Source organism: Spinacia oleracea, chromosome 6 (genome assembly GCF_020520425.1).
Source record: "Spinacia oleracea cultivar Varoflay chromosome 6, BTI_SOV_V1, whole genome shotgun sequence".
NCBI lineage: Eukaryota > Viridiplantae > Streptophyta > Magnoliopsida > Caryophyllales > Amaranthaceae > Spinacia > Spinacia oleracea.
The window spans coordinates 60,879,694-60,905,227 of NC_079492.1; the positions used below are offsets into that span (position 1 = coordinate 60,879,694).

Here is a 25,534-nt window from a genome sequence, read left to right on the forward strand (position 1 = left end):
ATTGCAGGTTATATATATTTTCATATTTACGACAAACTATATTTGTTTTAGTCACATTAACGTCAAAATATTTTTTCGTTGTTGGACGACAATTAAAATTATTGTGTCCATTTGATTCTCTTTTTACGTCAACTATGTTGGTCGCTATTTGCTGTTTTTTTGACGTCATTGAATACATAATAACGACGAACAACCTTTTTGTCGTTAATAAATAACGACGAACAACCTTTTTGTCGTTAATAAATAACGACGAACAATAATTTCGTCGTGTAAAATTCACGACGAACGTTGACGTTAATACTAATAACGTCGGAAGCTATTACGACAAAAATCACGACGAACTTTCTTCGTCGTTAAAGGTTTTAACGACGAATTTTTTGACTTATAACGACAAAAAAGTTTGTCTTTAAAACCCCTTTTTCTAGTAGTGTTAAAATTCCCACTGAACACCTGATGTTGCTCCCTTGCTAACGTGAGTTGCACTTTAAAAGCCTCTATATCCCTATCCTCCGATCGAAATACTCTTGCATGTCGTGTAACCCATAATCCCCATAAAATTCCAATCAAATTAACTACGCAGTCACTAACCTTTCCATCCAAGCTAATAAAAAGCTGGATATAGTTAATAATCCAATCTTGAATTAATAGATTGTCGTTAAAATTTGAGAATATGCCTAGCCTACTACTCCTCCACACATCCTGAGCCAATTTTTACAAAGGCGGAAAGTGTGTTGTGCGTCCTCGCAAACATCGATGCATAAGTCACAAGATGTATCCAAATTAATACTTCTTCGTTCCAGGCCTCTTTCAACCATTATTTTCCAAATAAACAACTTCCACTTTGGCAAGAAATTTTAGAGCCCAAAGTAACTTAAAAAAGGGAATAAACCTATTTTGACCTAGACCAGTGTGAGAATCTTGTTTAATGTCAGCTTCTCGTAAAAAAGCATAACCATTTTTCGTTGTAAAATTCCCAGTTTTATGTTTAGTCCAATATAATTGATCCACTACTAATCCTGTTGATAATTCAAGAGAAATAATTGCCTTTGCATCCATGTTGTCAAAAGTGTTTCTAACAAGTCCCGCATCCCAGTTGAGATGAGGTGACTTAATAAAGTGACTTACCTTCCAAAACTTTGCATCGGTAAGGCGAATATGAGAAGAAAAAATAGGCACCCTATCATTAACCCATTTATCTCTTCCAGCTATAATATTATTCCCATTTCCCACCTTCCAAGCACAACCTTAAAGTAAAAGATTCTCATCTTTGCGAAGACCACACACCCCCCACGAAGCTCGGCCAAGAAAACTATTTGTCTTACCTATAATCAAAGCAAAATTTCTCCACACTCTTGAAATTAGTAACTAGGGACTTTGATGCATTCTCCACACTTGTTTCTTCAAAAATGCTAAATTAAGCGTCGATAACCTGCGAATACCCAGACCTCCCACCCCACATGGTAGATGTAATATATCCCTATGGACCCAATTCATTCCTTTTTGACCTTGTTTAGCCCAGAAAAAGGTAACAATCATAGAATCAATTTTGTTTGAAATTGAAACTGGAATTCCCAAGCTGGTCATAACATGAGACCCCGTTGCTACGATGACGGTATTGATCAGAACTAACTTATTGACAGGCTTAAGTCGTATCACCTAATAAAAAATAACCTGTAACACCCCGACCTCTAATTCAATTATTAATGCATAATTAGCAGCGGAATTAACCTAATTTGGTCGGGACATTACCTACCGTAACTCCCTCTTGGGAATTACAAGGCAACCATCAATCATAAGCTATTAAATCCCAAAATTTATATAATAATCATTTATATTACCAAAATATAAGTATGTAATTTATTAAAAGTCTTTGAATAAACTATTAAATCCTTAAGCATGAACTAGGTGAATATTATTAAAGTGAAATCCTCGCCACTACTCGTTTCCATCGTTCCCAGCAGTACCTAAAACAGAAAACAAAAATGGTGAGCGGAAGACTCAGTAACGAACTATTTTAGCACCGTAAATTTATTTCAATTCATTTTATTTAGTAACACATGGAGAATAGAATAATGTAAAACAATTTATAAAGTCCTTTATTTAATTCATTTATAACTTTAGGGTGCACATGCTAGCCGTGGCAAGTATGACATGTGGTGGAACGTCTTCCACGATGGACCACTGTCCATAAAACATGGGGCCTTGGCCCGAAAACATGAGAGCCTTGGCTCAATGGGCGGATGCCCCATGGGTACATGCATGACCGAGAATCGTAACCTGTGAACATATACTGCCAAACGGACTAGGTCTTTCACTTTCATTTATCATGTTTCGTTAAATTTTATATCTTAGCCTTTTTACTTCATTTGAAGTAACATAATTCCTTTAGATCATGTGATCGAAATAAAACATCATTTTGATCCTGGGATCAATAAAATATCATTTCTTTCATGGCATCATATAAGCATCATTTTATAAGAAATTCAATCAATCATAATATAAGGAATAATTTCATCAAATCATATTATAATAAATAATTCAATCAAATCATATTTCATTTCCCGCAATTCACAAAACATGTCAAAAACATTCAGTTCATAAATCAATCATAACGTTGTAATTTCATAATCGCATTTATAAGGGAATTGCGGGTACTAGCAATAGCCGTTACCTCAGATCCGTGATTTGCTAAAGATTTTCCTTGGTTCGTTCGTCCTGAGCTCCGAGTCCAGTTTCTTTCAAAATATTAAATCATAGAATTAGTATTAAAAGCGATAAATAATCTAAAATCAATATTTTATAAATAATAAAATTTATAAGTAAATAAATAATTTTTAATAATAATATAATTTCATAATTTAATGAAAATAATATTAATCGAAATTTTAATCGAAAAATATATTCATATTCATAATCCGGTTTTCATGAAAATGTTATTTAAATTTCATTTTTGTTAAACAAATCTAATAATTTATTTTGTTAAAATTGATAATCAAACCTGAAAAAAATAATAACAATAAATAATTATACTGTAAAATCAATTTATTAGAACATAAATACCATAGAAATTCTGAAAATTTAGATTGGTCTTACCCAAAGCCCAAATAGTTAAGTTGGCCCAACTTAAATTTGGGTTGGAGAAAAATGAATCAGGTTTTAATTAAAACTGATTCTCTCCCTTTTTTTGAATGAAACGTATGAACAGATTTTGCGGATAATGCTAAGCCATAAAGCGTGCCTTTATAACAAACAATCTAGCTCCTAGAAAACTTAGTTCAGCCTACCTGGTCCTATAGATATGTCATTTGTGGATTTTCTAATCTCAATTCCATTGCAATCCTCAATCATTCATAATTCTTTTTGAAATTCTAACATTCAATGATATCATTAACCTTATTGACAAATTAATTCTTGATAACTTATTTGTTGTACAATCCTCAAAGCTTCATGTGTAAACTCAATTTCATAACTTTCACCATAAATCATGTTGGGTCCCGCATACTATTCTTGCATAACTTTAAAATTTCTAGCTTAGCTTCCCTAACATATCTGAGAATACACTTAGGTGCTTACAACCACAAAAACAATCATTATGAAGGGTGCGGAAAGGTAACTCGAAAATCAACCCTAACTTGAACGCTTTGAAACCTTGAATAACCTTGATTTGATTTGTGATTCGCCACTTATAAAATACAAACTCGTGCTCTTTCGGTACTTTATCATTCAACCTTATTGATAGACCAATTATTGATAACTTCTTAGCTTCCTTAATAGAGGCATATCAATCATCCTTTAGTCCTTCAACATGCATTTATTTGATTTAACTTTAACACAATGATGTTCAACATTCTCTCTCCTAAGTCAAATTCTTTCAACAATGGAGGGCTCAACCCAAATCACGTGAGTCGATCCTTGAACATAGCCTGGTTGAGGTCTCTACATATACTCAAAATATGCGGTAAATACTTTAGCATAGATTAGTCTAGGTTGTTTACCCTAGATTACCATTTCATAGCCTTCGAAACTACTTTCTTGCCAACTTGACATATTTCAAAACTTCGCGAACTCCTGTATTTTCCTCAAATTTGTTCCTTAGGGTTCTCCATAATTCTTAAACTATCCATAGGTAGTTTTACTAAATGTATTGAAGCACGGGTCTTAAATATGATTCATCAAGATCTCACATACAATTGATAATCCCAAAATAATTTCAGTTAACTTTATGGTATTTGGTTTACAACCTCTAGTATATTTTTAATACCTCAACGAACCTTCAAAATACTTTTACACTAATTCCATTGAGACCAGATATATGACACATAATGGTAACTTATCTTGATCCTCTATAATACTCATACATTATTGTTTCTTGCACATAAGATCGGGGTTCCCAAGGTAACATTTTCATGTTATCATTCTTAAAATGATTTCCTCAAATTAACTCATCTCATCTCATTGGAATCTAAAGTCTTGTTCTCTTATTAGAGGTCTATCATGTTTCCTTCTCGAAATATATTTGGGCACTTAGGCAAGTAAAATTTCCTTTCCGTAACTTTTCTGATAAGCTTTCAACTTCAATCTTTTGTCTCTTAGTCATTGTAGAAATCTACCCTCCTTTTTCAACGATTAATGTCAATATTTCTCATAGTTGTTAACCTATCATCCTCACATCACATTATTCCAATATGCCTGGACTTCTTTAGGTTACCTAATACTCAACAATCTACACATATCAACCTATTTGGTACAAACGCTAAACATATATGACAAATAATAAATGAAGGAATATCAACGAGTATCATACATAATAATTAGAAAAGAGAATTACAAGGACCATTGATAACGTTTCTGCCCTTTTCATGTGGTTTTGTCATAGAATCTACTCCAATCATGGGTTTCTGAAGCATGCTAACAATGTCATTGGTTCTATGTTCGTTGTTGATAGACGATCTTTTAGTACGTGTAGCTGATGGTGATAGCTCAGAATAATCTCGAACCTAATGGTCATGACTTCCACAATGATCATTTGTTCCTATTGCAAATCCTTAATTCGTGCTTTCCTAATCTCATAATTCAAAGTTGGCCTCGCATTCAAGCAAACGTTTCCTTTATCCTTAAGGAACTTCCATAACAAATATTTCCTTAGTCTCATCAATCAAAGTTGGTCTCGGTACTGACTTAACGCATTTAAACAAACATTTCCTTTATTCTTAACAACTTGACTTCTAGGTTTTACAGATCATCTTGGTTGGCTCGTAGAAAGGTAGGATCGAATTTAGGTAAGATTTTGACTCAAGCATCTATAATAACATTAGCTTTTCTGGTAGGGTATTGTATATCAAGATCATAAGTAAGGTAGTTCTATTCAGGGACTTGGAGTTGGCGAGAGAATCATCTATGACCTTCCTGTTCCATTTCGACACATAATATTCTATGTTTAGAAGTATTAATATAAATAACAAATCTCTTAGTTCCGGATGGAAGGCAAGGATATAGGAAATTGTGATACGTCTCTTAAGTTCTCAAATTGCAAATTTACAATCATCATTCCCCATAAATTTGATATCCTTTCTAACCAATCGGATTGTGGGTAAGGCAACCTTAGAGAAATCTTAGATAAATTTTCGATAATCTTCAGCTAAACCCATAAAATTTCATACTTCAGGGACATTGGTTGGTCTAGGGTATTCCACGATTGCTTTTACTTTCTCATGATCAACAGATACACCTTTCTCAGAAATAATATGACCTAAAAACGATATTTCCTTAAGCCAGAATTTACACTTTGACAACTTAGCACATAATTGGTTTTCATATCTAACACTTTTCTCCGATGCTCCTCGTGTTCCTTATTACTCTTAGAATGTACCAAAATATCATCAATGGAAACAACTACAAACTCATCAAGGTATGGTTTGAAAAATGTGGTTCATTAAATTCATAAATACAGCTGATGCATTAGTTAACCCAAAAGGTATTACAACAAACTCATGGTGACCATAGTTGGTTCTAAAGGTTGTTCTTGGAATATCCTCAAGTTTATTATAAAGTCGATGGTATCCAGACCTCAAATCTATCTTTGAAAACACTTTTGTACCTCGAAGTTGGTCAAACAAATCATCAATGCGGAATAAAGGATATTTTTTTTTCCAACTCTATATAATCTATGCATAACCTCGATGTTTCATCATTTTTCCTCATAAATATGACAGGGCTCCCCAAAAGTGATGCACTCAGTTGAATATACCCTTATCCAAGTAAATCATCTAATTGATTCTTCAATTCTTTGCAACTCAGTTGATGTCATTCTATAGGTGCTTTAGGAATAGGGGTGGATCTTGTGATTACTTTAATGCTAAAGTTCAATTCTCTCAGTGGCATACTAGGTTTCTTTTCTGGAAAACATTTGCCTATTCTCAAACGATAGCTGTATCGGTGATGGGTGATCGACAACACTACTAGGATAACCAGAAAAATTCACCACCGGAGCTTTCAAAGCAGTGACAATTTGCATCGTTGGTTTTCTTACTAACTTATGGAATGCAATCCTATCCTCATTTGGCGTTTTGGTCACACTATGCCTCAAACAATTAGTGTTAGCTTCATATTCAACCAACTTATTCCCAAAATCACATCAGGTCTAGATAGGTCAAAGGATACTAAAACTCAACTTTCTCTAACATCATAGGACAATTTCTAATTCACAATCACTAGGAAAGAAAACACTAATAATTGCATCGATATGGTATAATCATTGTGAACGGATTGCTCGTTGCGAGCCCTTGGTGACATAATTCATAGCCTCGACAGACAACATACAACATTCAACATAACATGTCTCAACAAATGAAAGCAAATAAATCATAGAAAATAAACCCTTTCATCCCGTTCCTACACTCACACTCATATTCATTTTAACTTAACATGATTTTAGAATATTCCTTTTTAGCTCATTCCTTAAAATTCTTTGCTTAAAGCCTACTGAATTCTATTTCGTGCAAAATCCGTAAGGTTTAGCACTTATGGTCCAGAACCTTGGCTCTGAATACCAAACTGTAACACCCCGACCTCTAATTCAATTATTAATGCATAATTAGCAGCGGAATTAACCTAATTTGGTCGGGACATTACCTGCCGTAACTCCCTCTTGGGAATTACAAGGCAACCATCAATCATAAGCTATTAAATCCCAAAATTTATATAATAATCATTTATATTACCAAAATAAAAGTATGTAATTTATTAAAAGTCTTTGAATAAACTATTAAATCCTTAAGCATGAACTAGGTGAATATTATTAAAGTGAAATCCTCGCCACTACTCGTTTCCATCGTTCCCAGCAGTACCTAAAACAAAAAACAAAATCGGTGAGCCGAAGACTCAGTAACGAACTATTCTAGCAACGTAAATTCATTTCAATTCATTTTATTTAGTAACACAGGGAGAATAGAATAATGTAAAACAATTTATAAAGTCCTTTATTTAATTCATTTATAACTTTAGGGTGCACATGCTAGCCGTGGCAAGTATGACATGGTGGAACGTCTTCCACGATGGACCGCTGTCCATAAAACATAGGGCCTTGGCCCGAAAACATGAGAGCTTTGGCTCAATGGGCGGATGCCCCATGGGTACATCCATGACCGAGAATTGTAACCTGTGAACATATACTGCCAAACGGACTAGGTCTTTCACTTTCATTTATCATGTTTCGTTAAATTTTACATCTTAGCCTTTTTACTTCATTTGAAGTAACATAATTCCTTTAGATCATGTGATCGAAATAAAACATCATTTTGATCTTGGGATCAATAAAATATAATTTCTTTCATGGCATCATATAAGCATCATTTTATAAGAAATTCAATCAATCATAATATAAGGAATAATTCCATCAAATCATATTATAATAAATAATTCAATCAAATCATATTTCATTTCCCGCAATTCACAAAACATGTCAAAAACATTCAGTTCATAAATCAATCATAACGTTGTAATTTCATAATCTCATTTATAAGGGAATTGCGGGTACTAGCAATAGCCGTTACCTCAGATCCGTGATTTGCTAAGGATTTTCCTTGGTTCGTTCGTCCTGAGCTCTGAGTCCAGTTTCTTTCAAAATATTAAATCATAGAATTAGTATTAAAAGAGATAAATAATCTAAAATCAATATTTTATAAATAATAAAATTTATAAGTAAATAAATAATTTTTAATAATAATATAATTTCATAATTTAATGAAAATAATATTAATCGAAATTTTAATCGAAAAATATATTCATATTCATAATCCGGTTTTCATGAAAATGTTATTTAAATTTCATTTTTGTTAAACAAATCTAATAATTTATTTTGTTAAAATTGATAATCAAACCTGAAAAAAATAATAACAATAAATAATTATACTGTAAAATCAATTTATTAGAACATAAATACCATAGAAATTCTGAAAATTTAGATTGGTCTTACCCAAATCCCAAATAGTTAAGTTGGCCCAACTTAAATTTGGGTTGGAGAAAAATGAATCAGGTTTTAATTAAAACTGATTCTCTCCCTTTTTTTGAATGAATCAGGTAGCACGGAGGAGAGGAGCACGAAGAGGAGGGAGGAGGGAGGTGGCGGCTGGGCTGGGATCGATGGTTCGGCGCAGCACCGGAGGTGAGACGGTGATGGTGGTGGTTGTTTGGTGGAGGCAAAACGGCGAGAAAGAGAGAGGAAGAAATGGGCATGAACAAGGCGAGAATAGGGGAGTTGAGGGGTGGCGTCGTGGGTGATTCTGGGCGGAGGGATGGGACGTATCGTCCGGGAATATTGGCGGCGGATGTTAGGGTTGTGATGTTGGACGGTGGTGGAGCGTGATGATGGTGGTGCAGCGAGGCAGAGAAAGGAAAGGAGACAGGGGAGTTTTTGAGATGGGGTGTTCGATCGGTGGCAGCGCAACTCGCCGGGAAGTGTGGGGGAGATGGGTAGAGCAGGCGAGGAGATTGGGCTGGTGTGGTGGCTGCGGTGCGGTGGTGCAGCGGAGGAAAGAAGGGGGGGAAAAAGGCAGGGGAGGGAAGCAGGGATGCGACAGAGGAGGGAGTAGGGGGAGTATGGTGGTGGTCGAGTGATGGTCGAGTGGTGTTGCGGTTCTCGAGGTGGTGTTGAACGGTGGTCGACAGTGGTGGTTATGGTGGTGGAAGATGGTGGTTTTGGGTGGTGATTTGAATTACAGAAAATTAAGGAGGGTGGAATTGAATTTGTGTTCTGTTGATTTCTTGGAATTGAATTGGACAACAATCTGATTTTGTAAATAGGTAGAGTAATGAACAAGGAGAAGTCCTTGGTCTCCAAGGCATGAATGTAGACAGATTTCAAGGGGAAGGGGAGTGGGAAACATACGCGGAGAGGAGAAAGAAGAAGAGAAATGGAATTTTTCTCTTTCAATGGCATTTTTTTTGTAATTTTGCAAGATTAGGCTAAAATTCTGAAATTATTGCTATTTTTGGAAACTACAAAAAATAGAAATGTTTAGTTAAAATATTTCCTTATAAAAATATCGTTAACGAAAAAATAAATAAATTTTTGTTTATAAATTTGTCGTTTAAAATAAATCGTAAAAACGATTAAAATAACGAAATTCGATTATTCGTAATTATTTAAAACGAGATCAAGCTAATAAATATTTTTAATTTTAATAAATCAAGTTTAAAAAATTTCGGGGTATTACATAACCTAAGTCCACTAGCTAGGTATCAAGGGAATTCAGGATCGAATCCACAGGGAAACAATGTTCTTTCTACTATTAATCAATTAGACTAGACTATTGGGAACAAGAGTTGGTTTGATGGTTTGCTAAAACTACGGCGATAATTAAACAACTAGGAATCAATATATTAAGGAATCTAGGGAATAGGTTCACCAACAGATAACAATCCAGGACAATAAACAATCACGATAATCAACAAAGTAATTAATTAGACTAGCATGCTCTCTCGAATCAATACTAATCATAGACTTAGAATTAACGGGCTCTCGCTACGTATTAACTCTAATTCCACCTATTGACACAAGCCTAAACATCAAATTGCATCTCTCGAATCTTAACTTGATATTGCATAACTACCACAATTAAACCTGCGCAAATCTAATTGTATAGTGAAATAAACCAATCAATAGGAATTAATTACAATGCCAACAATCACAATTATTCAATATCCCTTCATATTATTCAAGGATCCCCAAACCCTAGAAAATAGACTACTCAAGCATATTAACAATAAACAAAGCAATTAACATGATGGGAAACATGATTATAGCAAAACAAAGAATTGAAATAAAAAACAATACCTAATTGAAGAACAATGGAAATAGAAAGCTTGAATTTTTATTGAATTTGAAACTAAGTGTTTTGAACTAATTTAGAGAGAAAACAAAGCTAAGAGAAAATAAACTAAGGGGTTAATACTAGAAATAAAGGTGTCCACTAAAAATAATCAAGCCTAGTATTTATAGTTTGCCCATAAAAATAAAGAAAAACCGGAAGAAAACCGCGCCTAAAGCATGCTGGGTTGTCGTCGCCCGGTCGGGCAGCCTTCCGCCCGTCGGGCGACCAGCTCGAAATCCGCCCGTCGGGCGCAGGTCTGCCTGCCGGGCGGAGGGAGACATTTTGGAAATCATCGGCACGCGCCCGGTCGGGCAGCTCCCGCCCGTCGGGCAGACGTTCGCCCGTCGGGCAGCCATTCGCCCGCCGGGCAGGCGTACAAACTGCACGATCCTCTATCTTTAAAAGGCCATATCTCCTTTTTTATTCGTCGGAATTAGGCGAGTGACCACTCGTTAGAAAGCTATTGAAATATAGAATCCAACTCAACTTGAATCACTTTATTTGGAGTTGTAGAACGTAAGTTATGATCAAAAGAGTAGACGGGTGTCGGTTTTCTAGTTCTTTCACTATCCGCTTTGCTCGAAAACTCTTCCAACTCAGTGTGTGTGCTCTCGAAAGTAAATAATCTCTTGTATTGATTCAAATGAGTAAGAAATGCATAAAATATGATAATTCCTACAATGATGAACCTGAAACTACAAACACACTACAAGGAGCACATTAGTACTAAAAATCGCTCCGAAGAGCTCATTTGAGATCAAAAAGTACTAAGGGACGGGGGTAAAACCACTATAAAATATGAACATATCAAACTCCCCCAAGCTAGATCTTTGCTTGTCCCTAAGCAAAGAAATTATCGATAAATACATAAACCAACTTCACCCCAAATTCAACTTAAAGCAATGGATATGATTCAAGGTAAAATCCAACAAGTATGCATCAATGTCAACCAATCCAATCTATTCGACCATAAATCCTCCCTAACAATCGTCACGCAGAGCAAACCACAAGTGTACATGGAATTCAAGACTAGTGCTTTCACACTCTTCACTAATTTATGTGGCGGGTAAAAGATGTACCCGTTCTCTCTCCTCCCAATATGTATGTGAACAATGCCCTCCCAAACTCACAACACTCGTGTGTTTAAAAGAACATGCACTCAACCTAATAGTCGACTCGGAATATGTCATGTCATAACTTGCATTGATAAACAACTACTTTCACATTAATATGACTCTATGCACAAAGGTCGGAAGGTCTTGAAAGCTTGTAATGATAGGCTTAGGTAAGAGTGCTGTAAATTTGGGTACAATGTAAGCTTAAAGCATTGGCTTTATGGAGCATAAATCCTAGTAAATCCCATTATCAACCACAAATGATGACCATAACTCTCTCACTCACCACATGATGAAACAACAAACAAACCACACTATACTTTCTTGCCTTTCTTTCGCAATTATAACCAATCACTCATAAAGATAAGAAATTACAATACTGGAGTGACAAATGCTTTGAATTATTTTGAGAGCAATGATTTTTTTTTCTTTTGGAAACCTTCACATTTTCTATTCTTCTCACCTCTTTCACTTCTTCATTTTTTTTTCAAACATTACACATGGCAAGAAGAACTCCTTTTTCAACACTCACTTTGTGCTCAAAATGTAGCACACTACAACTCCATCACCTCACTACTATTAGCTCCCCCAAGCTAGGTTTGGGACTAGTAACCAATGGAGTTTTCACGGGCTTGTAATGTGGCTAGTCACCGAATAAAGGGCACAAGCAACAACATGGGTAGAAAAGGAGGGAACAAATGTATCTAATTTCATCTGAAGGCTACCTAAATAGAAAAATGCCTTCGTCCTCCACAATGTGCATGTATATGAGTCATGAAACACTACTAACAGTTGCAAACCAATACTCAAAATCAACGACACACCAGGAAGCTATCACACATTCCTAACCAAGTCAACTAGCCAAGCACCAAGTCCACAAATAGTTGGTCAGAGTTGACTCATGTCAAGGCATCAAAGTAATCGAATCTCAAATCATGGTTAACAAATCAACAATGCTCGTCATCAAAAACCAAGAATCAAAATAGTTTTCAATCAAGGGGCACAGGGAAGCATGGTTTTGTATTCATCGGAACGTATTTTTGTATTTTTTTTTCAAAGCAAAAAGCTACTCTAGAAAGCAATAAACACACCCAAAATAAACACACAAAAATAAGTAAATGCAAAAATAAAAGGAAAACATACCTAATATGTACAGGTAAGTGAAACACCCCCCAAGCTAAATCAGACATTGTCCTCATTGGCTCAAGGGGTATCGAACCATCTCGATCATCTCAGCATCACTGATGGGAGTCCCGTGTTTTAAGCGGCATTTTCTCCTCTCGCCCGCCGGGCCGACGCCCGCCCGACGGGCCTGTAGCTCGAAACTCGCCCGAAGCTCGTATTAGACCGCCCGTCGGGCGCAGGTCTGCCCGGCGGGCGGAGAGAGATTTTTCTCATCCCTTCAACACGCGCCCGGTCGGGCGGCTCTCGCCCGTCGGGCCATTTGCGAACTTGCTCCTTACGATGTATTCTAACTTTTCGTACTAGGAGCTAACACCTGTACATCATCAAACACCCAAAATAGTGAAAATACCCTCTCCTCACTTCTCTAAAGCAAAGAATAAACTATAAAAATCACAAACTAAACTATACTATCGAAAGCAAAAAGTACACTACGGAAAGAAATAAATGGATAGTGAAGTACTCATCCCTCGATTAGATTGATGCAATGTCCCCATTACACAATCTCAGTTTATGCACAGACAACGAAGAGAAGGGGATGAGAGCCACGACAACTCATCGAATGGGGGCACCAAAGATGATGCCATCTGGTGTCAATTCAAATGCCTTGGATGAGCTATGTGGTGCGGGAAGTGACAGATCACGACCCCGATCATGAATACGGTGCCCACCGTTTACAGAACTTTTCGCCTTTTGGGTCGCAGCATTATCAAATCGTGCTTCCTTTCGAACCCATGCCAAAGAGTTGATATTCCGGTCACCTCCACCTACAAAACAATTTGAAACACGTGCTTTCTCCGAAGGTATGTTAGAGTTAGTATGAGTCAATTAAATATTAAAATAATCATTAGAGACATTGACTCCACAACATGACTCCTCTACCATAGGACTCTTAGCAACATGGGTTAAATTAAAAGTAACCTTGTCATCCCCCACATTTAAGGTCAACTTGTCATTCTTAACATCTATGATTGCCCCCGCAGTGTGTAGGAAAGGTCGACCTAAAATAATAGGAATCTGCCTGTCCTCTTCCATGTCCAAAACAACAAAGTCAACAGGAATAAAAAATTTACCTACTCTAACAGGCACATCTTCTAGCACACCTAGGGGGTACTTCACAGATCTATCGGCCATTTGCAGAGTTATATTGGTAACCTTTAAATCACCCATGTTCAATTTGGTGCAGACAGACAGGGGCATGACACTAACACTGGCACCTAAATCACATAAGGCTTTGTCAATAAAAAGATTGCCAATGTTACACGGGATAGAGAAACTCCCGGGGTCCTTCAACTTGGGTGGAGACTTATTCTGTAGTAAGGCACTACATTTTTCAGTAAATGCAACAGTCTCCACCTCACTAAATGCTCTCTTCCTAGTCAAGATGTCTTTCATGTATTTAGCATATGCAGGTACTTGAGTAATTAATTCAGTGAAAGGAACCGTTACCTGCAGATTCTTTACCACTTCTAAGAACTTACCAAACTGCTTGTCTAGCTTGTTCTTTAGCTGACGGTGAGGGAAAGGAAGTTTGATAGGCGGAACTTGTATTTCAACTTTCTTCTCAACCCTTGTGCTAGCTTCCTTCTCCTTGAGCACTTTCCCACTTTCTTCTGTCACACCATCACTGATAGGTACTTCAACCTCTCCTTCAATAGTCATATGCGGCCCATCATACTCATATCCACTCCGCAAGGTGACAGCATTTACAGACTCTCTATGCACGAGCTGTGAAGGGAGTTGACCTTGGGGTCTCTCCGCAAGAGTAGTAGCCATTTGTGCCAACTGTTTATCCATGATCTTGTTATGAGCAGTGGGGGCATCGATTTTGGCATCCTTTTCGCGCAGAGACCTCTGCAATTCCACATCATATTCCTCATCTCTACAAGCATGGGATCAGGCTGTGTGGGTTGAGGTTGTGGAGGAAAACCAGGTGGTCCACTAGACTGTGGGTTGTAGTTACTCCGCGGTTGGTATGACTGCTGTGGTGGTGGTTGGTAATGTTGTTGTGGTGGTGGAGGGTGTTGAATCTGATGGGGGTTCTGCACATTAGTACTCCTATATGATAGCAGGGGGTTGTTTTTATACCCCTCATTGTAAGAGTTGGAGTACGGATTGTTCTGCTTGTAGGACTGGAATGCATTGCATTGTTCGATGGAGCTCCTGCATTCTTGTGCATAATGACCTTGCATCCCACAACTATTACAGATATTTGCAGATTGGGCACTCATTGTAGCGACACTAGCATGTTGGGTGGATTGGGATGATGCGATTTGTATATTATCCAGCTTGTGATGTAGGGCAGTTAGCTGAGCAGTAAGTTGTTAAATAGAGTTCATCTCGTGCTTAACACCCCAGTCAGCAATACCTCTAGGATTCCCATATTGGGCACTATGGATGGCCATCTCCTCAATCACCTCTAAAGCTCTAGGCACCTCCAGTTGCATAAATCTCCCGCTGGCAGCTGAATCCAAAAGACACCTAGACTCATTACCCAGACCATTATAGAACTGCTGAACCAGGAACCAGTCATCCAAACCATGGTGTGGGGACTCTCTTTGCAAGTCCTTGAATCTCTCCCAAACATCGAACAAACTCTCATCTGCTTGTTGAGAGATACCTAATATCTGACCCCTCAGACGAGCTGTCTTCTCAGGTGGGAAATATTTAACATAGAATGCAAGGGCCAAGGAATTCCAATCGGTGATTTTCATAGCTGCGCGGTTGAGACTGTTAATCCATAGCTTTGCCTTCCCACTCAATGAAAATGGAAAGAGTATCTCCATAGTCTACTCCGGTGTTAAATTCTTCTGCTTAATGGTGGCACAATACTGAATGAAAGACTGAATATGGAGATTAGGATCTTCACCCTTTTCCCCACCGAATTGGTGTCTCTCGTTCATGTTTATCAGCTGGGGTTCAATCTTAAAATTCTCGACCGCAATGGAAGGCAGGATTGCCTTGGGAAGCATAGACAGACTTGGTTTAGAATATTCTGTAAGCCTTGGCACAAGTGGGGGTGGTGGTGGTGGTGCTTGGTCACCCATCCCTGAATCTGTATGGAATAGATTGCTAATCAGATAGTCGGATTCAGAGTCAGAATAGTCTCTCAACTGTTCAACGAATCTACGCCGTCTACGAAAGGTCCGTTCAGGTTCAGGATCGAACGAAGTCAGATCGCTGGTATGGACAGTCCTGGGCATAAACAAGCAAAAACTAGAAAACAGTCGTGAGATCCGATCTCAAAGAACGGGGGTTCCTTGAGAAGTAAAGTAACAAACAATAATCTAGAAATAACAATTAATAACAGAAAATAAAACCGTTTCCCCGACAACGGCGCCAAAATTTGACAGGCTTAAGTCGTATCACCTAATAAAAAATAAACTAAGTCCACTAGCTAGGTATCAAGGGAAGTCAGGATCGAATCCACAGGGAAACAATGTTCTTTCTACTATTAATCAATTAGACTAGACTATTGGGAACAAGAGTTGGTTTGATGGTTTGCTAAAACTACGGCGATAATTAAACAACTAGGAATCAATATATTAAGGAATCTAGGGCATAGGTTCACCAACAGATAACAATCCAGGACAATAAACAATCACGATAATCAACAAAGTAATTAATTAGACTAGCATGCTCTCTCGAATCAATACTAATCATAGACTTAGAATTAACGGGCTCTCGCTACGTATTAACTCTAATTCCACCTATTGACACAAGCCTAAACATCAAATTGCATCTCTCGAATCTTAACTTGATATTGCATAACTACCACAATTAAACCTGCGCAAATCTAATTGTATAGTGAAATAAACCAATCAATAGGAATTAATTACAATGCCAACAATCACAATTATTCAATATCCCTTCATATTATTCAAGGATCCCCAAACCCTAGAAAATAGACTACTCAAGCATATTAACAATAAACAAAGCAATTAACATGATGGGAAACATGATTATAGCAAAACAAAGAATTGAGATAAAAAACAATACCTAATTGAAGAACAATGGAAATAGAAAGCTTGAATTTTTATTGAATTTGAAACTAAGTGTTTTGAACTAATTTAGAGAGAAAACAAAGCTAAGAGAAAATAAACTAAGGGGCTAATACTACAAATAAAGGTGTCCACTAAAAATAATCAAGCCTAGTATTTATAGTTTGCCCATAAAAATAAAGAAAACCGGAAGAAAACCGCGCCTAAAGCATGCTGGGTTGTCGTCGCCCGGTCGGGCAGCCTTCCGCCCGTCGGGCGACCAGCTCGAAATCCGCCCGTCGGGCGCAGGTCTGCCCGCCGGGCGGAGGGAGACATTCTGGAAATCATCGGCACGCGACCGTTCGGGCAGCTCCCGCCCGTCGGACAGACGATTGCCCGTCGGGCAGCCATTCGCCCGCCGGGTGCGCGTACAACTGCACGATCCTCTATCTTTATAACGCCATATCTCCTTTGTTATTCGTCGGAATTAGGAGAGTGACCATTCGTTGGAAAGCTATTGAAGTCTAGAATCCAACCCAATTATAATCTCTTTATTTGGAGTTGTAGAAGGTAAGTTATGATCAAAAGAGTAGACGAGTGTCGGTTTTCTAGTTCTTTCACTATCCACTTTGCTCGAAAACTCTTCCAACTCAGTGTGTGTGCTCTCGAAAGTAAATAATCTCTTGTATTGATTCAAATGAGTAAGAAATGTACAAAAATATGATAATTCCTACAATGATGAACCTGAAACTACAAACACACTACAAGGAGCACATTAGTACTAAAAATCGCTCCGAAGAGCTCATTTGAGATCAAAAAGTACTAAGGGACGGGGGTAAAAACACTATAAAATATGAACATATCACTTATGTACGTGGTTGGGATAACAACACCCCATTCTATGAGGTAATCAAATTAGCAACCTTATCTATCAATTAATTGAAATGCAAACGTTTTGAATCCATACAATCAATATAATAGGTAGACCCAAATATTATCCAAACTCAGCCATTTGTGGCATCCTTAATATTGATTTGAAAAGTTTCTGCGGCGGAAGAGAAGTATTTGGTCTGAACTTGATAAAAGATTTTGCAAGATTTAGTTGTTGACTTGAAATTCGACAATAATGATCTAGAATACCACCAATATTTGTGCATGATTTTTGCGTTGCTCGAAAAATCATTGCATCATTAGCGAAAAACAAGTGCATAATCTTTGGAGCTTGTCTTGCAAGTTTTATACCTTGGAATAACCTAATATCTTGACCTAAAGTTAACATACGTCCAAGTATATCCATGTAAAATAGGAAAAAATACGGAGACAAAGGATCTCCTTGTCGTAATCCACACTTAGGCCTGAAGTGTGGTGAAGTTCTCCCATTAATAAGAACTTTAAATGAAAATGTTGAAATGCACTGGTATATCAATTGAATCCACGTAGAAGGGAAACCATAAGCTTTAAGAACACGCAATGAAAACCCCAGTGTATTCGATCATATGCTTTGCTCATATCAATCTTAGTCGCAACCAAGCTTGGACCTGAAGCCTTCCTTCCATTTATAAAATGTAAAATATCATGGGTGAGTAAGATATTGTCACTCATATATCGGCCCAGTATGAATGATGTTGTGGTTCATCAATTAGAACATCTAGGATAAACTTCATCCTGTTAACCAAACATTTTGACGCACAATTGTAAACAGTGTTACATAAGCTTAAAGGACAAAGTTGATTTACCTTCATGAGAAGCAATCTTCGGAATCATAACTACCAGGGAATATATGAATTCCATTCTTTCAGCAAATGACGGTTTTGAAAAAGCTTTGTATTCCAACCACTGAGCTTTCCACTGTCTCCCAATGTTTCTTAAAAACCTCAACTTTCATGCCATTCGGACCTTGAGATTTCGATCCTTTCATATCAAACACATCCTTGGTAATTTCCGGTACTGAAATAGGCACTGTTAGCATATTAATATCATTATTTGATAGTTCAGCCAAATTCATCTCTCGTAATACATAACCAACTTCATTGTAGTTTATAGTTGAACCATATGTCTTGAAAACCATCTTCAGATTATCTACCACAAGTTGTTGAACATTGTCTTGACCTTCGTTTAAAATTCCGTGAAAATCCCATAACCTAAAAACCTCATTTCTTTTTTGACTTTTTTTAACCTTCGAGAAAAGAAACTTTGAAGGGCAATCACCACTTGCAATCCCGTAACCTTAAAACAATAAAATAGGTAGAGAAATGGGGGCAAGGAAGAGAGAGAGTGAAACCATTTAAGATTTGGTTTCATGAACACCAAATGGAAAACCAATTTCATGCATGGAAAACTTGACACGTGACACATGGAGTACCAAACAATGTTGTTTATTTAAAAAAAATGCAAAGTGACATTTTAGAGGTGGTGTTTTAATCACAGAGTGGCATTTTAGAAATAGTGTTGATAAATGTTGTTGGTGTTGGGGAAAGAGAAAAGAGAAAATATTTATTTTATTGGTTGGAACTCCAAACTCTTGGTGTTTGATAAACATACATGCTCTTTCGCTCTTAAATGAGCTAGAACACCAAGCTATGAACAACTAGAAAAACAATATAAATTCTAAGTTTGACTTCATCCAATTAAAATTTCATATAAAATTAATGTGTCGTATTTCTTTGACATTGTGGTTTTTAATCGTGTTCCATCAAAATATTTCATGGCCTATGAGCCCCAACCAATCAAGGCGAACACTGGAAAGTATATCGCCTAAAAGGAATAACACCAACAAATTCCCCAACGCGTTCTGCTCTGGTCCCTACATAAACTAACATCAAAAGTTAGTATTCTCTCCAATTGGTAGAAGGAAAAACCGCGTAGTTTTGTGTTTTTAACCCCTCAAAAAGCACAATTTTATAGTTTAAAACACATTTTTATAGCTTAAAATATATTTTTACAGCTTAAAAACAAATACATTCTAACATAACACATTGTAAATAAAAATAACTTATTATCAAAAGAATGCAATTATCCATTAAGGGAATTTAAATCTACACTTTGGAGGTTCTCAAACTTGAGCGCAAAGAATTTGAAAGGATATGTAAATTGATGTTGGTTGCTCACCTTTTAGGTTTAGATTTTTTTCTTAATTGGAAGAAGATACTCCGTATCATAGTTTTTGAAAAACATATGTGCCTTAAAATTATAAAAATATGCTTTAAACTATTTTTCAAGAGTTAAAAAATAAAAAGTGACCTGGTTGCATTTAGCTTTACATGTAGCAGAGTGTACCTTCTAATTTGTTGTATTCTCCATGTTAAACTGATACACTTACCAACAATATATATTATAATACTTATTTTTTATATATTATATAATAGCATTTTTTATATATAATATAATAACCTTAAAATCTACATAATATAGATAAGCGAGTTTGTCAAACAACAAACCTTGTAGCCTTTAAGCACGACAGTCAACATACAAACAGTGAGATGGCCATTGGTAAATCCCAAATATGGATGTGAGCAGGGTCATCCATCCTTCATCTGCATAATGAACAAAGAGCACACGAACTAGTATCGCAATCATTAGGCCCTTTCGAGACTCCAAATTTAAGGACTTGATCAGGGAAGTTTATCTTCCAACCAAGTCCAAAACATTATATATGGCAATTAACACTACAATATACCTACAAAAGAAAATTAACAATTTTTATTAGCATATGTTTCTCATGTTAACTCTTAGTAATAGACTAGAATACTTGATTAAGTACGAGATATACCATTTGCCTAAAATACGAGCTATATTTTCATAAAGGAACGAGGAAAAAGTGACAATGTCAACACATAAATAAGGACAAATCCAAAAAATAATCTCAATTTTGATGTAACAATTGTTTCAGTGTTAAACGATCATTCACTTTGGCACCATTCTCAACCTGCAATCTTTTTAAGAAACAATATCATGAAAAGTGGATAGGAATTCAGCCGAAATTCAAAAATTCAAGTGAAATGAACTATTTTAACTTACCGGGTAGATACCAACTGCAACAAAGTCAGTTGTAACAGTTTTAGGCCCCCTTGAGGCTGTTTTGGGGCGGAAGTACTTGACAATAGATAACGTAGGAAAATAAAATTGCAGTTTAGATGGTGAACAAGGGTGCATAGTCCTCTACATGCACCCTTTACCAAACTACACATGTTTGAAGGTTTTTTCAATTTTTAAGGGGGGAAAATAAATTGAAATTAAAACAAAAACCGGTTTATGCATTTAATAAATACATAAAATTAATGCTACTAGATTTTTGGCCTAACTAATTCCTACCCAAAAACTTGATTCTCCCTGTGTCCACCTAACATCAATCATTATATCAGTCTCATATTCTCATTTCATCCCAATTTAATCTTATTCCAGTTGTTAGCACATAAAGATTTTATTTTCAAGACTAGTTATTGTTTTTAAGGTTAGGAAAACATGTTCTTTGTACGTGTGAATGGATTCTCTACTTCTTTTTATTTTTCAACATATTGATGTTCTTGTATTAGGTAGACAAATTCTGTTATTCACATCTCCATGTTCTTTTTATCCTTTTCCTTGTTCATTATGAAATAATAAGATATTCTTTTTTATTTTCCAATCAACTTTATCCAGCAAAATGTTAGGCTTTTGAATTGCACACTTTAAAATAAAAAATAAAATAAAACAAAATAAAATAAAATACTTGTAACTATACGTGCGTTTCATTGAAATTACCGCGCCGTTTTGACAAAGGTGCATGGTGCTCTACATGCACTTGTGTCCACCTTCCACTAATTGCACCAGAAGTGGGCAAACTAACAAAGAACGACTGTTGGCGGGCATCACATAGTTAATAAAAAAAGTACTACAAAAAAACGTTATAAAATGGATTAAAACAAAAGGTGTAAAAATCATCATGAAACGGAGGTTATCCATATAAAACAAATCAAAAGATTAAGATAAGAAAATAAGCTGATAACTAGAACACATACTTGTAAAAAGTCCGGAACCATAAAAGCTAAGTCTCCACACATCCCACCTTGGACAAGAGCATCTCCAAGACCAAAACAGCCAACCAGTATTCGAAATCTTACATGAGGTTGTAATGGGAAAATAATGAACTTCATTAGGTTGTATTTTCTCAATATTTTAGTCAAAAAGAGCATATTAAAGATATTAAATATTTTAAAAAATTTATAAATAAATGGTCAAATAATAATTTTATAATTCTAGCGTAGTTTATGCAAGAAAGAACTCACCCTCTTTAACGACCTAGAACATCAACTATAGAAAACTTTAAAAAATAATATTAATATAATGTTTGACACCATCCAATTAACAATTCATAAATATGCTTTATGAAACAGGCCATATATTTTTGGCATCATAAATTTTAATCAAAAGCTCTGTGGCCTATAAGCCACAACCAATCAAGAAAAACAACGGAAAATATGTCTCCTAGAAGAAATAACACCAGCAAATTCCCAAATGCGTTTTGATCCGGCCCCTGCTTATCAATCGAAAACAAACTTAGTATTAATTTTGTGACCCTTGCCAACAATGTCTTATAAAATATTAATTTTTTATATATTATATAATAATACTTCTTATATATTATATAATAACAGTACAATCAACATAGTAGATAAATGAGTGTGTCAAACGACAAACCTTGCAGCCTTTAGGAGTTTAGGTGCGGCGTTTAACTCACAAACAGTGAGATGATAATTAGTAAATCGATATATGGATGTGAGCAGGATCATCCATCCTTCATCTGCATACTTTGCAGTGAAGTAAAATGCAGGAACAAAGAGCACACAAGCTAATATCGCAATCATTAGGCCCTTTCGAGACTCCAAATTTAAGCACTTGATAAGGGGAGTGTATCTTCCAACTAAGTCCAAAACATTGTACATGGAAATTAACACCACATAATACCTATAAAACAAAATTAACAATTTTTATTATCATATGTGTCTCAGGTTAACTTTAGTAATATACCAGATGGGTTACTTGATTAGTTACAAGATGTACAATGTAGCTAAATTAAATGTGAGCTCTTGTATTTTAATAGAGGAAACCAGGGAAACTTGACAATGTCAATGGATAAATAAGGTACAAATTATAAAATAATCCCAATTCTTACGAAGAATTGTTTAAGTGTTGAAATATTATTCACTTTCGCACCATTCTCAACTTATAACATTTTCAAGAATCAATCTCATGAAAAGTGGCTAGAAAATAAAGCCAAAACTGAAAAATGCAAGTGAAATGAACTATTTTTAACTTACTGGGTTGATACTAGATGCAAAAAGGCCAGCTGCAACTGTTTTAGACCCCTTTGAGGCTGCTTTAGAACAAAAGTACTTAACAATCGACAACTTAGGGAAGTAAAAGACATACAACAAAATGCACAAAAGCTCAATTGCTATGGAAATAGCCAAAAATAAATTGCAAAAACTGATCATAAATACTTACTTTTATATGGCTATTAGAGTTCCATTTACAATTTAAGACATGAAGTTCATTTCAATGTTGATCTACATGAGAATTAGATGCAAATATTAAGAATTGTTAAACTTACAAGCATATTTATGTAGGCCATTGTGAGTTTTGTCGAACGCTGCTTTTGTCATCATGAGCCTCATACTAGAGGTTAGTGCACCAGAAGTGGCCAAACCAGCAAAGAATGACTGTTGGGTGGGCAACACAGGGTTGAAACAAAAAATGTACAAAAAAACATTATGAAATGGACTAAAACGTAAAGCGTAAAAATCATTATGAAACAAAGGGAATACATATTATACAAATCAAAAGATCAAGATTAGAAAAATAAGCCAATAAGTAGAACACATACTTGTAAACACTCGGGCACTATTAAAGCGAAGACTCCACAAATAGATCCATCTCCTATACCGAGGGCCTGTGTGCAATAAGTAAGTCTCAGGTTCAATTCCCCGCTCTAATTTGCAATTTTTATTGCCCTCGTAGCTATTATTACCCAATAACTAGTAATTACGGAGTATATTTAGTGAAGAAGTAAAGTTGGAGGAATTTGGTAGAAACTGTGAGCTGCTAATTGGAGTTACTTTGGTAATTACTCCGTATGATGGAACCTTGATTTATCATATCATGAAAGTCTAGGCCTGGTAAAATGGAATTATCTTGTGCATTCAATAATGTTCTAACCGAAATTTTAGCAAAGTCATATCTATCCAACTTATTACGTAGTACATTTATAAACACAATGATTTTGGGTACTGTGTAATATTTTCGTCAAATCAATATATTAATAATGGCAAAACATGCTTCTCAATATTTTTTATATATTATGTTATATAATAACATTTTTTATATATTATATAATAACATTTTATATATATATTATATAATATCCTTAAAATCTACATAATATAGATAAGCGAGTTTGTCAAACAACAAACCTTGTAGTCTTTAAGCGCAACAATCAACACATAAACAATGAGATGGCCATTGGTAGATCCCAATATGGACGTGAGCATGATCATCCGTGCAGAGATTATATTGGTGGCTGGAACAACTTCTTGGTTAATGAATCCATCCTTCATCTGCATAATGAACGAAGAGCACACGAGCTAGTATCGCCATCATTAGGCTCTTTCAAGACTCCAAATTTAAGGACTTGATCAGGGGAGTTTATCTTCCAACCAAGTCCGAAACATTATATAGGCATTTAACACTACAATATACCTACAAAAGAAAATTAACTATTTGTATTATCATATGTTTCTCAAGTTAACTCTTAGTAATAGACTAGAATACTTGATTATGTGCGAGATATGCCATGTGCCTAAAATGCGAGCTATATTTTCATAAAGGAACCAGGGAAAAGTGTCAATGTCAATACATAAATAAGGTACAAATCCAGAAGATAATCCCTATTTTAGTGTAGCAACTGTTTCTGTGTTAAACGATCATTCACTTTGGCACCATTATCAACCTGCAATGTGTTTAAGAAACAATTTATTAGAAGTGGATATGAATTAAAAAATGCAAGTGAAATGAACTATTTTAACTTTACGGGTAGATATCAACTACAAAAGTTAGTTGTAACAATTTTAGACCCCTTTGAGGCTGCTTTGGGGCGGAAGTACTTGACAATCGATAACTTACAGAAATATAATCGAAATTTAGATGTTGGACAAGGGTGCATAGTCCTCTACATACACCCTTTACCAAACTACATAGGTTTGATGGCTTTTGAATTTTTTAGGGAAAAAAAACTGAAATTAAAACAAAAACCGATTTATGCATTTAATAAATAAATAAAATTAATGCTACTAGATTTTGCGCCTAACTAATTCCTACCCAACGAACTTTATTCTACTTGTGCTCACCTAACATCAATCATTATATCAGTCTCATATTCTCATTTAATCCAATTTAATCTTATTCCATTTGTTAGCACATAAAGATTTTATTTTTCAGACTAGTTATTGTTTTTAAGGTTAGGAAAACATGTTCTTTGTACGTGTGAATGGTTCTCAACTTCTTTTTATTTTTCAACATATTGATGTTCTTGTATTAGGTAAACATATTCTGTTATTCACATCTCCATGTTCTTTTTATCTTTTCCTTGTTCATTATGAAATAATTAAATGTTCTTTTTTATTTTCCAATCAACTTTATCACTAGTTGTTCTTTCGGTTAATAAAACATGTTCTCTCATATCTATATTTGTGTTCTTTTTATACCACTACATACATATTTGTCTAAAAAATTTGATTGCAAATGTGAGTATAATGATATATACGTACACACGTAGTACATTTTTATGCAATTTTCGTCTAAATTAATTTATTTTCCCCGTGTCAAGGTTGCATAAACATGATAAAGAATCAAG

At 35.6% G+C, this 25,534-nt stretch overlaps 1 non-coding gene and 2 pseudogenes across 1 annotated transcript; 1 reads left to right on the forward strand and 2 right to left on the reverse strand.

Annotated features, from left to right (window-relative positions):
* Positions 1-15,202: 15,202 nt before the first annotated feature.
* On the forward strand, positions 15,203-15,309 carry LOC130464578 (small nucleolar RNA R71). Its single transcript, XR_008924968.1, has one exon. It is a non-coding gene; the product is annotated as a small nucleolar RNA R71 (small nucleolar RNA).
* Positions 15,310-19,339: 4,030 nt separating this feature from the next.
* LOC110800489 (equilibrative nucleotide transporter 3-like) lies at positions 19,340-21,779 on the reverse strand (annotated as a pseudogene).
* Positions 21,780-22,045: 266 nt separating this feature from the next.
* On the reverse strand, positions 22,046-25,397 carry LOC110800488 (equilibrative nucleotide transporter 6-like; annotated as a pseudogene).
* Between the last annotated feature and the right edge of the window lie 137 nt (positions 25,398-25,534).